An 18,444-nucleotide genomic window follows, 5' to 3' on the forward strand; every position below is an offset into this window, starting at 1 on the left:
CACAATGAAGATGGCTTGTCTGATCCGACTTCTAATACCTGCAAACATCAAAGTGAGGGGTCAGTATTTGGAAAAATACTGAGTGAGTATGCAACTTATTATCGGTATTATCAAAATACACATCGCATACTCAAACATATATATATATATATATATATATATATATATATATATATATATATATATATATATATATATATATATATCTATCTCAATGTAATATGAAAATAACCTAATATTCACAAATAGCAGATCTGACCGAAACTCTAATCTTAAACTCTTAACTTATCTTATTCCGAATATTCGAATCAAGCTGATCCAAATGGTCCGACCCAGGAGTGTTCACACTCAACCACGTCAGCCACGACCAATCTCTTAATCTCAAAGTGTGATTCCAACTCACTGGTGGGTCCAACCCACTAGATACGGGGCTCAGGTTACACCGTAACCGAGTTCTCACTCGTATCGCATTCATATCGTATGCGCATTTCGTAATCTCATAGACAATCTAGACACGCTAGACTGACTCAAATACTGGTGATCACACAGCCTATTGACACCCAATAGGTAGTTGGTTTCTTCGAATCGCACACTACATATTCGTATTCAACCAATGAATATAACAACTTTCACATAATCGAATTCACCGAATATAATATCTTATACTAGCAAATCATATAAATGCGATGTAATAATAATAATATTCGTAATATATGAAAATAACTTTTATAATAATAATACGCGAAAGTAAATTGCCACTCACAGTGACCGCTATTCAAAACTGCATTATCGTCACCCGATCACGCAGGTTCCGTGCATCGTTTGATCTCATAGCTACTACAGCTCATCGGCCTAATAGCTCGTCGATACGTTAGTTACTTAGTCGAGTTACCTGTACGTTTAATCCATAAACGTAGGCTTGATATCAAAACCCTAAGTTATAAACTTAGGTTAATATAATCGTACTTCAAATACGACTCTTAACTTTGATCGTATTCTAATACTTAATCGAGATATTCGTTATATCTCTTATTCATCGATTCATAAACTTAGGTTCCTTATATCCCGAAACCCTAATTAGAACTCATTATGTTCAATATCCAAATTTCTCGTTTTCGGGATCCGTGATTCACTTTTAATGTCCGACGTACTTAAAGTCGGAAATCTAGGTCGAAACGGGGCAAAATGGCTTTAAACAACTTCGTCGTTGGGTGTGCGAGCGCACAAGAGGATGTGTGCGTTCGCACAACCGTGTGTGCATTCGCACACATAGGTGTGCGCTCCCACACCTTAGTGTGCGCTCGCACACTCTGTGTGCGATGCACATTGTGTGCGTTCGCACACAATGGTGTGCGTTCGCACACCTTGTGTGCTTCGCACACCGTGCATTCTCACGGTCCGGAATCTGTATCCGGCCGATCCCGACGTGCCCAATCTTGATTCCGACATGCCCCTATCTTATTTTAACACAATTTCAACTCCAAATCCATCAAAAACGATAATAGAAACGCGATAACAATTCGTTTAATTCGTTAAAACGAATTAACCCTAATCGAATCATTTCAATATCAAACATCATCAATTTACCTTGTGTGCTTCGCACACCGTGCATTCTCACGGTCCGGAATCTGTATCCGGCCGATCCCGACGTGCCCAATCTTGATTCCGACATGCCCCTATCTTATTTTAACACAATTTCAACTCCAAATCCATCAAAAACGATAATAGAAACGCGATAACAATTCGTTTAATTCGTTAAAACGAATTAACCCTAATCGAATCATTTCAATATCAAACATCATCAATTTACCTGGATTTGAAGCTTGACGATGATAGAGAATCAAATTCTGAACGAATTAATACAAAGAACGCTCGATTTGGACGAGAAACGGAGAATCGGCGGCAGATCGAATCGATCGTCACATTTTCTTTCTTCTGTTCCTGATCTCTCTATCTTTTCCTTCTGGATACTTCATTCTTTATATATATATTGGCAATTATACCACTTTAATCCTTCATTTCTTTAACTTAAACCAATTCTCTTTAAACTTTCTAATTTAACCAGACGGTTAAATTTTTTTTAACTCAATTACTTACGTATTATTTATATTCAAATAAATAATACTAACCAAAATTATTATTTTCCGTTAATAATCCTCTAATTTCTATTCTCGAGATTTAATCGGCTAATTTGCACTTTGGTCCTTAAACTTTTCAAAAATTGCAATTTAGCCTAAAACGCATCCGCGTCCAAATTTTAAAAGGTCTCCGATTGACCCGAAACTTTTACCACATATACTATAAAACATTTCGCGGATCTTGGCTAAATTACCATTTTAGTCCCTATACTTTATTTTGCGACTTTCTTAACATTTTTCTTTTCTAATTCCAATTCCAACTTTAGAACTGAAATATTATGTTAAATCTCTTGCAATAATCCTTTCGAATCCGTCCTGCTTAAATTTAATATTGATCTTAATTTCTCGGAAATCTTTCCGATATCGCCACTCTGGCAACTTGACACTGGACACGTGGTCCAATTAAATAATTAAATCTTTTGGGGTATTACAGAATTGCAAGCGGACGACCCTCAATTAAGGCATCTAATTGAGGAAGTTCAACAAGGAAAGAGTCAAGATTTAAGTATCATCAACGGAATACTGAAATATAACAATCGGTTATGCGTACCAGACATTGACGACTTGAGACAGAAGATCATGGAAGAGACTCATGGAACGATTTATAGTGTTCATCCTGGTTCCACGAAGATGTACCATGACATCAAGACAACGTATTGGTGGAGTGGAATGAAGAAATACATCGCGGAATTCGTTGTTAAATGCCCGACTTGTGAGCAAGTCAAGTTGGAGCATTAGCGACCTTACGGATTTCTGCAACCGTTACCCATCCCGGAGTGGAAATGGGAACAAATCACGATGGATTTTGTAGTCGGATTGCCCAAGACGCAGAAAGGTTTTGATTCCATTTGGATAATCGTCGATCGTTTGACGAAGTCAGCGCACTTTATACCTATCAAGACGACACATTCGGCGGCAAAATTAGCGCAGATATACATCGATAAGATTGTGAGCCTACACGGAGTTCCAGTGTCAGTTGTGTCAGACAGAGGTTCTGTGTTTACCTCTCACTTTTGGAAGAGCTTACAAGAAGCGTTTGGAACGCGGTTAAACTTCAGCACTGCGTTTCATCCTTAAACAGACGGCCAGTCTGAGCGAACGATTCAAACGTTAGAAGATATGCTTCGATTATGCGTACTAGACTTCAGAGGTAGTTGGGATACGTATCTACCTTCGGTAGAATTCGCCTACAACAACAGCTACCACTCGATAAAGCAACGTTGATAAAGCAACGTTTAAACACAGCCTTCAGTCGACAGAAGAGTTACGCAGATCCCAAGAGGAAAGATATTGAATTTCAAATCGGAGACTACGTATTTCTCAAAGTATCACCAATGAAAGGAGTGATTCGTTTTGGAAAGAAGGGCAAATTGGCAGCGAGGTATGTCGGACCATATCAGATTATAGAACGCATAGGCTCAGTCGCCTACAAACTAGACTTGCCACCGGAGATGTCGCAAGCTCATCCTGTCTTTCATATTTCCATGCTTCGGAAATATGTATCTGATCCTTCTCGAATAATCCAACCACAAGTGGTGGATGTAAGTGAAGAACTAACCTACGAGGAGCAACCAGTGCAGATTGTTGACACGCAAATACGACAACTGCGAACAAAGAAAATTCTGATGGTGAAAGTTCTTTGGAGGAGTCAGTCCATAGAAGAATGTACGTGGGAAACAGAGGAGGATATGAGACAGAAATATCCATACTTATTTACTCAAGGTACGTGACTAAAGTAATAAATTCGAGGACGAATTTATTTTAAGGGGGGCAGAATGTAATAATCCAAATATTTTAAGATAATTAAGTCGTACCACGTGTCGGGAATTCCGATAAATCAAATTAAGAAGAATTTAATTTAATTATATCAGAAATTTAGAATAATTTTTATCAAGCGAATTAGCGGGAATTAAAGAAGTAACTTCGAAAATTAATATAAAATAAATTTTAAATCGCGTAACGGAAATTATTTTGCCAAAGTCCGCGAAATAATTTACAGTATTAATGGTAAAAGTTTCGAGTCAATCGGAAACCGTTTAAAATTTGGACGCGGATATGTTTTGGACTAAATTGAAACTTTTGAAACCTTTCAAGGATCAAAGTGTATTTTAGCCATTATATAGATAAACCTTCATCATTAAGATTTGAAGGATCCAGAACCTATACTATCAGCTCCATTTCTTCATTTCCTTCGACGATCGAATACGTTCCGTCGCTCGATCTCCGTTTCTCGTCCGTTTTCGACGTTCTATAGCTCAAAACGATCGTATTTCAGTGGCGAATCACGGTAAGCTTGACGTTTTATCGTTTGGATGGGTGAATTTCTTGATATATCGAGTTAAAGTTTTAGGACACGAAACGATTTTATCATTTTAACGATTATAGGATTGCCATACAACGTTTTGAGCCTAGATTATGTGTTATACGTGTGTTAGGCGCATTTTTATATTGGAAGCACGTCGAGAATCGCGCCGGGGAGAAGTCCCGGGGCTGTGCTCCGCACGAGCCGGCTGTGCGTGCAGACTGTGCGAGCGCACAGTCCAGGAACTGTGCGGGCGCACAGTCCTCTGTGCAGCCACACAGACCGACGTGCGCACTCACAATAACTCCGCTGGTCGACCCGTTTTTGAGAAATTTGTCGTACGCGCATATTGAGATTTGAAATCGATTAGTATTCGACTAATTACCGATTAATTTGAGACGTTAACCTAACGAGGATTTATTAAAAAGTGATATACAAACCGTAAACGAGTTAGATACCATTTATCGGGATAAACACGTGAGTAGCATGACGGTTAATGAGTGTAGCGTGTCGTGTCTCGAGTCTAGAGTCAATTCTAGAATAGTTTCCTGATTTGAGTTTATTTAATATCGTTATAGATCCGGTGAATCATCCAGCTACTGGACCCGGAGCTCCAGGAACCTGATCGTAGAGTTTGTTTTGCTTTTGGTGTTAATAGCAAGATCTGTGAGTTTGTTTGTTTACTTTTCAAGTATTTAAAAAGTATATTGTTTTTACATCGCATTTGCTTATATCGTGAATGTTTATATGAAATTGCATTCATACTTGAATTTGAAACCAGTATAGATCCGATGAAACGTGCCTTCCTATTGGGCGGCAATAGGGCTGTGTGATCACCATTTTGATTTGAGAAATTATGAAAAGGGCCCATATTATCGAATATCGAATATCGAACATCGAATATCGTATCGTATCGAAGTTGGAATATATCGAATTGGATACGAGGTTTAACTCGGTTGAACTATCTGGGGACCCGTATCCAGTGGGTTTAACTCGGTTGAACTATCTCGGGACCCACAACTTGGGATAAAGTGACGGTAGAGGTTGAACTCGGTTGAATTATCTCGGGACCCTACCAATTGGATCAATTGATTTGATCATTATCGTTATTATCGTATATCGACAGATATTTGGAGAATAGGGTTTCATCCGGATCAATTACTTGGCTGCATTTGATCGAATCGTTTACATTATCGTTTTTATGTTTTATTTAAATGCTTATTAGTAACTATGCAAACTCACTCAGTATATTCCCATATACTGACTCCTCACAGCTTTCCCTTTCAGGTAAAAGACGTTTTTGAAGCAACTGACTTCTATCCTACTTTCAGAAGTCTGTATTTTTAAAAGTATGTAAAGAAACAGTACTTTACTCTTAGAGCTGCAGTAGATAGATGTTCTGAATGTTAGTTTGTATTACATGATTTTCTTTATATATAACTTTATGTTTTAAAGTATAAATGTTTTATACTTGCTGCGCTATAGTGATTGTGATTGCTAGAGGATATGTATATCTGGCATGTTCTTAGCATGACGTGTGTATGAGTATGTCATGCATGATATTTGATATTTGCGAAAAATTGTTTTACGTTTTTAGGCTTGCTAACGGGTTTCAGAGCAACCACTCCCATTCCCTAGCGCCGGTCTCGGCCCATGAGATTGGATCGTGATATAAACAATCCTACATCCACTACGCAATTAAAGATTGAGATTTTTCACTTAAAAAACTTGATTACAAGTTACACAAATGGTGTTTGAACCTTAACAATTAACTTGGAGTTTTCTTAAAGCTAAACTCCTAACTTACAAACTAATTGATTTTTGCAAGATTTAATTAATTACCCAAATAAAACAACAACAAGCAATCAATATAATTAAATTGATGCACAACATAATCTTGAGAAATTTTATGAGTTGTTAAGAATTAAATTGATGCTCAAAAGACGTATGGCATGCTCCCATAGGGCACATGCAAAATCTTTATGATATTTGCCTCCTCACACGTCATTAATGTGTTTGCAGAACTTGACAAACGATCGTCTGAAATTGGTAGACAATCGTCTACTTCTTGTAAAAAAGAATTTGAAAATTGTTTAGACAAACGATAGTCTGTTCCTATAGCGATCGTTTGTCCATATAGGGGATCGTCTCTTTATTCGTTTGTCAACTCGTTAGAAGTATGCAAAATAATAAATTTGAGGGATAAAAGACCAAGGCTTTGACAAGCTTAAAATAGTGCATTTTTGTAGTGATAGATGATCATCTATGAGTTTGTTACATAAAAATTGCAAATTCCTGCAATTTACTTAAGATAAAATAAGATACGATTTAATTTCAATTGATTGTTTATATTAAAAATAGGAATGTAAAAACACATGGTCCAACATTCTCCCCCATTTTGACATAGGCAATCGATTGGCCTAAAAATTGAATTAAACTAGAAGAACATGTCACGACCCGAAATCTTGAGTCGAGATCGGCTCTAGGGAATGGGAATGGTAGCTCCGAAACCCCTAGCAAGCTTGAAACCACTGTAAATGTTTTGCTTATCAAAACAAACATTCATTCATAAAATATTACTAAAATACATATGACTTCATTTAAAATAAACGCAGAGTTAAAACATTTATCATTAATACATAACCATAAAAGCACTAGTCTACTATGAACTTGGAATAAATATCTTCTTTCCAGGTCTTATATAAAAAATGACTCTCAACAAATAAACTTCGAAAGCTTTCTTTGAATCACTTTGGACTTTCTTGTAAAATTGGATGGACAACAGGCTCATTATAAAACTGAGTGAGAACAATATCACTAATAAATATTACATAAAGGGTAAAAACATTTTAAAATCGCTTTATGTAAAATAGAGTCGTTTTGAAACCATACTTAAAACTCTTTTCGTTTGAACTCATCGTATACTTTTAAAACGATTATATAAAGTATTTCATAAAATCATATAATCATATCTATACATATTCTATAGCTTTCATTTCATAATCATATTCCTTTGACCTCACCCGCTTGACATCAATAGCGAAGCCAACCGATGTAACCTTACGCCTGACATCGATAGCGAATCCAACCGATATATCTGAAACGCCTGATATTGATAGCGAAGACAACCGATGACATCGATAACGAAGCCAACTGATGTATCATAACACCTAATATCAATAGCGAAACCAATCGATCTATAATATTTGTGTTATACGTATAACTCTTATATTAGTTGTTGATACATTATATTTGGCTTTACAATTAGGGGGAGTCTTAATTCAAGTTATTATTTGAACCAAATTGACATTGTATGGTTGTCAATGAGGCAATACTTTATTATTACACCAGTCCCGAGAACTATATCTCGAGAGCCTCTGCCGAGTTACTAGTGAGATACAGGTCCCTAGAGATAACTTACCGAGTTACCTTGAATCTGGAAGTATTAATGTTGATACATGTCCTGAGAGATAACTCACCGAGTTACCTTGTATCAATACTTATTATTGGGCGTAAATGTCACGACACAAATTCATAGACCGTGACTAGCGGTAAGGAATGGAAGTGGAAACTCCAAAACCCAAAACTAGCCTCGCGAATAAATACACAGTCATAAATAAAACTATCAACTTACATAAAACTGATGCTCGGGGGCAACAAAGACTCCAACCTTAGTCTAGCAATTGTATAAATAACAATAATATAATACTCGACACAACTCCGAGACTCCAACAATATGACATACATATAAGTATCCATAACCATACGGTAATATCATGCCAATAACAGTAAAACAACCGTCGGACTAATCCGACAAAACAATAAGTCTAAATAATAAATAGATATTAAACTAATACTACTGTTATAGACACATATTTTCCGGACAGGTAAAATGTGATAAGGGACTGAAGCGTCCAATGATGACTTCCAGAGAAATTCGTCTGGGTGACGAGCTATCGATTCAGTTGTTTAAATTCAAGCAGGCATGATCAATGCAGAGCTACAAACTTGAGAGGTTAAACGTAATTAGTCGTAAATACCCTATAAAAATCCAAATAAATTATAGTTTAAAAGCATCTCCAAGAGTGCTCTTTATTTTGGAGAGCATCTTTTATAAAATAAAGAGCATTTTTGGAATAAAGAGTGGTATTATAAATTTTACTTCAATGGCCCCTGTAATACAAAAGTTTTATTTTATTTTTACAAATAATAATAAAAATATTAATAATATTAATTTAATAGACTTTCTAATTTATTTTAGTTTATTTTTATAAATAATAGTACAAATATTAAATATTAATAATATAAATTTATTTTTAATTAATAAATTTATTCAGTTTTTATATTAAAATGAAAAATATTGTATTATAAATAAAAATAACCAATTTATTATTTAAAATTTTAAATCTTATCTCTTAAAAAATAAAGTAGAGAGCACGTGGAGAGCCATTTTCACTCTTTATTCTAAACTTAGAGAATAGTGAGTCCATTGGACCCTCAAAACTCATTAAATTAAAGAGTTTGACAATTTTGGAGTCTTTTAGAGATGCTTTAAGTCTAAAAATTGGACTAGTTGCAATAACTTAGAATTTTATGAGCCAAATTGCGAGTTTGACGAATCAAAATTGACTATACCCTAATCCATAGGGTCCCACAAGTCTTTTTAATACATTCGGGCACCAAAATAACTCTTTAGTCACAATATACTTAGCCATCAAGTTTAAATCCGAATTTAATTAAAATAGTACTCCCTTCGTTCCATAAAGATAGTAATGACTATTTTCGGCGTCCCAAATTATAGGCCAAGTTTCTATTTTTGTTTTGTAAATTTAGTTGAAGTGTCAATTTTACCCTTGTTAATTTAGCTATCAACATTTCTTTTAATCATTATCATTAATCACTTTTACCAATACATCTTTAATTGAAGTGCCAAATTAATTAGCCAATACTCATTTTCAAGAATAATTCACCCAAAACAGTAATGATTGCTTTATTCAATGTAATTTTCGTTTTATTTTTTGTTTATATACCATGGTTTCTTTCATTATCTAAATATTTCAACATTCTAAAAATTACTATGGAAGAAAAAAAATATGAAATCCCAGTTAAAGATAAAGTCCATGTAAAAAATGAAATCCATGCAGAAAATGACAAAGATGAAGTCCATGCAAAAAATGATAAAGATGAAGTTTCTTTGCAAGGCAAATCATTGTCACGGTTTGATTTGAATTTTCCACCAACGGAAGATGGCTATATTTTTTCTGCACAACACCATGAACTAGTTATTATCCAGATGTTGAAGATTTATATACCTTCTCTTTTTGATAGTTAATCTTTGTTGTGTGGCTTATTTCAATATCCAGTCCTTCTTAAAAACCATAATGGCAACTATATGTATTTAAATTTTCAATTTCAGTGGTAATTCTCTTTTTATTTGCTTTAATAGAGTATTTTTTGTTGTAAGTTTTTATAGTCTTGTTGTACATGGATTTAGTAAACAAAATATATTTCATACAAAAAGGACAATAAAAATCTAATTTCAAAATCCATACATCTAATTTGCAACGTTGGATATTTTTCATACAAAAAAAAGCCAGACAACTCATATTTCAGTGCATCATTTTAGAAACTTCATTAATTTGGAATATTGAAACCTTCTTTTGTAAGTCCAGCTCTTGCCTGAATTAAAATTTCATAATCAAACTCAACACATTCCTTCAGTTCTCCTCTTCTCATCAAACTATGTTTCTTCATATGGAGAATTTTATAATTATTTTCTCCATGGACCTTCATGACTTCTACCATATAAGATTACAATGTTAAGAATATATTGTTCAATTTTGTTTTCGGAAAATTTTGATAAGCCCTTTCGACTGCTGTAATAAACTCTTCATTTGTCTTAGGCACTTTTTGGTGCTGAATGGAAGCGTAAAAAATCCAAGATCTAACACGTTCAAATCAGGATTATTTAAGAGGCTGACAATATAATGAAATCTGTAAATTATCAGTATTTGCAGCATTATTGAATGCACACAAGGACATCTAATTGAGGCTTTGCATTATCTTTATGTATCATAATGCTCTTACTACTAAAAGAAGGCCACTTTTCTTAATTGCCGGAAGTAATTTTTTAATTAAACAAGATCGTGTAGTCTCTTTAGTAATTGATAAAAGGGTTTAGTTTCCATCGTACCAGCTCTTCGATTTCGACTATTACGCTTGACAGCTTCTTGAAAAACAAAAGGCCACGTTCTAATTTTTTTCGTCAAAGACATACCTGAATCCTTATCAACACGGGGCCGCACCACAGCCGCTAGAAACATAATCTTGGTTACAAAATGTTTGCTCTTACAAGTTCGATGAGGTTTCTCTTTATTTGGATGAAGAAAATATTTCTTTGATATTCTTGATATGTAATACCATTTCTTATCAATGTGTATTCTGTCATCTATGTCAAGAAAGGGAGGAGAATTATTAATAACACTTTCATCAACCATAGACAAACAAAATTTCAGCCTTGTTTTTTTTTTATTTTCATCGGTTAGGCATGGCTTTAATGAATTTGAATGATCTCGGATCAATCCTTCTTTAATCCTCATATGAAGGGTTGATTTTGATATATTCAACGCGACTGAAATAGACCTTATATTTGTTCAACGTTGAAAAGGTATTTCTTTAATCCTCTCAAAATCAAATTGTAATAGCTTTCGACCAGCTTGTATTAAAAGCTTCGAGCTGAAATCAGGAATAGCGTCTTCATTCATAAGAGACTTCGCCAAAAGCCACGAGAGAGAAACCGATCTTCTTGAAATTGAAAATTTTACAGCAACTTCATAAAGTATCCATCCCGGTAGTTTACTTATTCTTTTCAAGCTCACTCTGCTGTAGTGGTTCTTTAATCACACCTGTCTTCTTTTCAATTGTAAATTTTTTTCTTTTATTACGAATAGTTGTATCTGTGCTGGTTAAAATCTCTAACAAATCATCTTCTACTGCATCAAGATCTTCAGAATAAGTATAATCTTCAGTTGGGAGTTCATTTAAATCAAAAGCATTTTGATTACAAGACTCACCCATAAGAGAAATGAACTTCCTAAACCAATATTGTTTATCTATATTTGATTGTGAGCCTAATATGGTAACTAATGGTGACTATTTATTCAATTAGGTTCTTTTTACAGATTATTTTGGAGCCAATAAATTAATTTGGAGGTAAACTGAAACTAAATTAGACTCAAATTGAAATTAATTTGGAGGCAATTTGAAACTTATTTTGATCAAATTGAAATTAATTTTGTGACAAATTAAAATAAATTAAGAGCCATAAGTGCATTTGTATGATCATTTGTGTAGAATTAGCTCCACTTTTGTTTTTGTTCTAAAACATGTTTAATGTCCACTATACAAAGATGTCCATTTTTTATTTTGTAGAGGTAAATAGCCATTGATAACTCTCCTTAGTAAAAGCTACGATGAGTTTTAATAAATAATGTGAAACAACTGTTATTCGCTCTTTATTTTCTTATCATTATTAATATTGCTTTGAATAAATAAAAGGACTTTGTTTGTTTCGAGAAATTTAATTGCTAATACCAAACAAACGTAAGGGTATTTTAGTAAGGTGATGAAATTTAACTAAATAAACTTCCATTTCTTAAATCCAGTGAAATTTTCATTTTATGCCTATCTTTATGGGACAGAGGGAGTAGTAGTTTTAACTAATCCTAACACCTAAAGACCTATCAGTTAACACTCTTTCACCATTATTGTATATTTAAAATTCTAACTAACATAATTTAAAATCAACTTAACTTCTAGGTAGATCAAACCCTAACCTAACCACTATAAATAGAGCACATATACAGCCTAGCTAGAGGTCGGGAACACCAGAAACACATAATCAGACCCTAAATTAGAAAGCCATAGTCGAACTATTAAACACACACACACACCAAAATTAGTCAATTCCAGTCCTGAAAATAAGCTTAGACGCTTTAATTACTCAAGAACGCAGTATTGCATATAAATCTGAAGTTGGATTCCGCATCCAGATCACCACAATATAAGCCAAGGATTTAGAATAGTATTTCTGAGGACCTAAAATCATCCTTTATCACTTTGCGCATTGTCTTGATCATGATTGTTGTGTTAGGATGCATGCTAGTCCATTTTATCACTTTTGGCCATGATCGCTCTTTTTAAGGCCTTTGCTATAATGTCCATGAAAAAATGATTACGAGCATGTTTAGGGTTGTTTTATTATATTTTATATAATATACTCAAAATCCATTCAATTATGGTGCTTAGGATGTATGTTAGGATCAAATTGCCATAATTTCCATATTTATGTGTTCTTGATGTTTTTGCCATCTTAGCTTCAAAACTGGCTTAGAAAAGCATGTTTTAGGATGATTATGTTGGCGCAGCGGGACGCAAGGGTCCGGATCATATATTTCAATTCAATATCAAAATTCTAACAATCTGGATCCATAAATTGATCATATCAATAACAAATGGATCGTCACATCACTTAGTAATTAAAGCACGCATCTAGAAACCGTAAGAAGAATACCTATGTCGATTCTCCAGCGATTCTTGTAGTCCAAAAAGTACGACGACCTCAATCTCGTCCACACGAGTATGCGTCCAATTGAATCCTTACCTTAAAGTAATCTGCAAGAGTCCCTCTTGCCGAGCAACCCTAAGCTCAAACTCTCGTTGCGATTACGTCTTTGCCCGGATGTATGAAAAACTTCACCAAGTTTTTCCGTGATTAACGACTACTTGAACTCCTTCAAGTATTTCTTTCGCTCTGTACAACTTGGTGTTGTAGTATGTTGTGTGTGGTGTAGAGAATGAGCAAAGGCAAGCTCTATTAATAGGCTAGAGTTTGTCTAAAAATGCCACCACCTCACATGCTAGGTGTCACACACAAAATAGAGGTGTTGCCACCACATGACACCTTTCATGGAATGACATTACATATGTGACATAACATATATGATATCATCATATGATATCACATATATGACATAAGTTCCTGACCTCATCTCATGACATAATCACATTACATCCTCACATGATATTATTTAATCACTAATCACAGTAACTTGGATAAATACAATTAAGTTCCTACTAATTTATAACTCTTACAAATTAGTCTTTAATTTGTTGTCACGACCCATTTTCATGAATCGCGACCGGCGCTAGGTTATGGGTAATGTAGTACCAAAACCCGTTGCTAGCCTTTCAATTAACATACAAACACATAAACCTACAGAAAACCAATGCTCGGGGGGCAATCGAGACTTCAGCCTAAATCTAGCAGTTATAATATTCAACAATTAATATAACATGCTTATTCAATTCCGAGTCTAAAATAGACATAACATAAACCAATGTAAATAATTTAACATGCCAAAGCAATATATCCAGTCGAACTAATTCGACAAACAATTATAATAATAATAAAGACATCTAGTCAACTACTGCGGTCTAAGATCAAAATAGTTTGATAGTTCTATTAAAATAAATGGAACCTCCGAGGAAAAGTAAATGCGGAGATCACCAAACTCTCTCAAATCATAACCCTGGGAAAAATTGGAAAAATAACGGGGTCAGATATACTGAGATGAGTTTATACCACTATCTACATTTATTAAGTGGAAAACCTTTAAAACCGTTTAAAACATTTAATAACGATATTACGAATAATAGTTGGAACCCTAATCCACAATTCTAAATAATAAACATAATCCATTAGGTCTGGTCCCGAGAGCTGAGCTACACCGAGTTACCACCGACCACACTTTACCATATCCAGAGTCCCGAGAGCTATGCTACACCGAGTTACTCTATTTGGTCCCGAGAGCTACGCTCACACTGAGTTACCATATTTCCATAAATACCTTACCCAGATCATTACCGGTGCGCACGCAGTCCTAATGATGCCCATTAGGTAGCATGTTCCAACTAGAAGCCATAATATAAAAACAGTTCGAAATATACATACAGTATATATATTTAATATTAAAATAACAATTTACTTAATAAAACGGTAAATAGTAAGTACAAACTCACTGCTTGCTAATCCACGTGAAAACCGGCAAGCAACTAATCCTGGTTCACCTCTGGAGCACGAACAATAGACGGGTCTAGACAAATAAAATAATTATTAAAAACAGACCCTAACTCTAGAGAGTACTAGACGCCACATAGGACTAGCACAATTAACACGTCGGAATAACACAAGCCAGAACACACAAAAATACCCATTAGGTAATAAAGCCCAATTAATATAAGTCTATTGAGTTCTCACTTAAAATCCAATTTATAAATATTATTTAATAATCTTTAAATAATAATTAATTTTCCAAATAGTGGGTTAGCCGAGTTATCATTAACTACCAAGCTAACCTCACTTGTCGGGAGACCCAAGTCTAACCCGACTCAAAACATTTATCAATATAAACCCGAGTTTATATTCAGAAACAATTCAATAAAATAATAATCCATTTTAAAAGCGGAACTCAATAACTTCAATATCAAGTAACCCAAGTTATAACCCAAAAACCTAATCATTTTAAGTTTATAAATTTTTAGGGGCTAAACCGTACTTTAGCCAATTAGGGGCTAAACTGTACTTTAGCCAATTTGATATCCGAAATCAATTTAATTGCTTTTGTTTATAATTAAAACAAAATATAAGGTTATTAACCCAAAGCTCACTTAAATAGATTATAAAACTCGTTTAGGGGCTAAATTGTAATTTAGCCAAAAATACGTCAAAAGATATTCGAAGTCCAATATAATTACCCGAGTAATTATATTAATAAAATTTCTGAATTCACTTCCGTTTATAACATTTAATTACAATTCAAAACGAAATCCAAATTATTAGGTAATATTTAACTTTAAGGATTAATTTGATTTAAACAAAATAAATACATGACTAATATGGCCATTTGACCATCTTATCATTTCAAACACACATAATCCCCGCCTAAGCCTATCTGCCATGGCCGAACATCTCAAACAATTACCTATAAAAACAAATCCTTGATTTAACGATATTCAGCTAAAATCATATCAATCAAAACCAAAATCAAACTTCAACACCAATATAAGACATAAAACACTATGAATCCATCTAGAATGTTACTGCCGAATCCTATTCATCCCGAGGATGAAGAACCATTATTGAACAATGGATTGATACTCATTCAAAGCTTAAACTAACAACAACCCAAGGGATTCACCATCATTTACAAGCAAGATCATGGCCAAAGGAGTCGAAGGTATTCGGCAGATCCATGCTTAATACAAAAACAGTTTTTAACAAACAAAAACGATAACCGTGCGGCGATTAAAACGAGATCGATTACGTACCGTTTAGCGTAAATGAGATGGGGAAACGTAGATACGCGAGTCTAGAATCTCCGGGATCGAACAGAATCAATTTCGATCTAGAAACGAGAGAGAACGACTCAAATTACGGAAGTGCCGTTTAGAGTTAAAACTGAAAACTTAAGAACATACATACCGATGATTTCAGCAAACTTCAAGAGGGATTATGAGCAGCGATTTTCAGAGAATGATCAAAGTTGTTGACGGCTAGTGTATGTTTGAAGTATGGAGAATGATTAGGGTAAAAGTTTTACGTATTTAAGGCTTTGGAAATGAAGAAAAAAAGGTCCAAAGTACCCTCCTCGCAAGGGTCGTGCTGGTCTCGAATGAGACCAGCAAATCTATGGCATTCTCGTTTGAGAATGCTGATTCTCGAACGAGACTCAGCTTAAAATGCTGAGGTCTCGTTCGAGAATCACAATTCTCGAACGAGAATCCTCACTTTGGTTCAGGTCTCTTTCGAGACCTGATTCACATGTGGTGGTTCAACCATTTTGGTTGAACTTACAAAAATAAAAAGGACTACACAATTTCTGAAATTGAACCGGACCAAAAATTAAACTACGAACTGAACGCGCCCCCCGAAAAATTCAATTTATTACCGAAAACATATTTAGAAAATTTTAAAAAATTTCCGGGATATTACATTTGTATTTGTTTTTCATCTTAGATTAATTTCCGAGATATGCTACTATCTATATGAAATCGATCTTCCATAAACTCAATCGGTTGCACACCCTAATGTGTCAGACTAACTAGGTTCACATCTATATGGAAACGAGAGACTTGATGTAACGACCCAATTTCATAAATCGTGACCGATGCTAGGGTATGGGAGTGGTAGCTCCAAAACCCGTAGCTATCCTTGCGGATAAACATACAAACAAATAAATATTCAATTAACTTGCATAAAACCAATGCTCATGGGCAACCGAGACTCCAACCTTAATCTAGAAATTATATCAATAATAAAAATAAGAGAAAAGGGTCAATCATGCCCCTAAGGTTTGAGGTCTGGATTAAGTAAGCCCTTAACGTCCGAAAAGGTTCATCTATGCCTCCAACATTTGTAAAAATGAACAATCAGGCCCCTCATTTTAACGCCGTTTCATTGTTCCTAAGACTCTGCTGGTCTGATCCTACGTGGCAAAGATAAAAGGATCATTTATGCCCCTTAGGTTTGAGTCCGGGATCAAATGATCCCTCAGCATTTGAAAATGATCACTTATTGTCACGACCCATTTTAAATGAATCGCGATCAGCGCTAGGGTATGGGTATTGTAGTACCAAAACCCGTAGCAAGCCTTATGGAAACATACAAACACATAAACCTGCAAGAAACCAATGCTCGGGGGCAATCGAGACTTCAACCTAATTCTTACAGTTCATAATTTTCAACATAAATATAATAAATACTCGTCCAACTACGAGTCTCTAAAATGGCATAAATGCAAACCAGAGTAAACAGTATAATCACGCCAAAGCAATATAACTAGTCGGACCAATCCGACAAACAACTGTAATAATAATAAAGACGTCTAGTTACTACTGCGGTCTAAGAATGAAATAGTTCGATAGTTTTATTAAAATAAATGAAACCTCTGAGGAAAGTAAGGAACGGAGATCAGCTGACTCTCTCAAATCATAACCCTGGAAAAAATTGGGAAAACAACGGGGTCAGATATACTGAGATGAGTTCATACCACTATTTACATTTATTAAGTTGAAAACCTTTAAAACCATTTAAAACATTTTATATAAACATTACGAGTAATAGTTGGAACCCTAATCCACAATATCCTAAAAATAATGCTTTAATCCAAAGGGCCTGGTCCCGAGAGCTAAGTTACACCGAGTTACCACCGACCACACATAATTCATATCCAGAGTCCCGAGATCCGAGCTACACCGAGTTACTCTTCCTGGTCCCGAGAGCTATGCTGACACCGAGTTACCACAATTCACAATATACCTTACCCAAATCGTTACCGGTGCGCACGCAGTCCTAATGAAGCCCATTAGGTAGCATGTTCCAACTAGAAGCCATAATGACAAAACAGTTCGCAATTTTACGTTTACAATATATAGATATTAAAATAATAATTTACTTAATAAAGCGGTAAATAGTAAGTACAGACTCACTACTTGCTAATCCACGTGATAACCTGGCAAGCACCTAATCTTGGTTCGTCTCCGAAGCACGAATAGTTGACGAGTCAATTTCGAATCCAACACATAGGGATTGACGAGGGTGTTAAGTATAGATGAATGGTCGAAGAGAATCTCAGATTATAGCGGAATCGAAAGCGAATGGAAGGGTTGAGTGATGTGATGTTTCATAGCGTTTTTTTTACAATAAAAACCAGCCAGGGTTTGTTTAGAAAGTGGCGTAATGAATTAGGGTAAAATATCACATACAATATATATTTACCCCCACATATCACATACCTTATCTAGATCAATACCGGTGCGCACGCAGTCCTAATGATGCCCATTAGGTAGCATGTTGCAACTAAAACCATAATGGAAAAATAGTTCGAAATATACTTACAGTATATATTTATATATTAAAATAACAATTTACTTAATAAAGCGGTA

This window comes from Mercurialis annua, linkage group LG2, assembly GCF_937616625.2.
Source record: "Mercurialis annua linkage group LG2, ddMerAnnu1.2, whole genome shotgun sequence".
Classification (NCBI taxonomy): domain Eukaryota; kingdom Viridiplantae; phylum Streptophyta; class Magnoliopsida; order Malpighiales; family Euphorbiaceae; genus Mercurialis; species Mercurialis annua.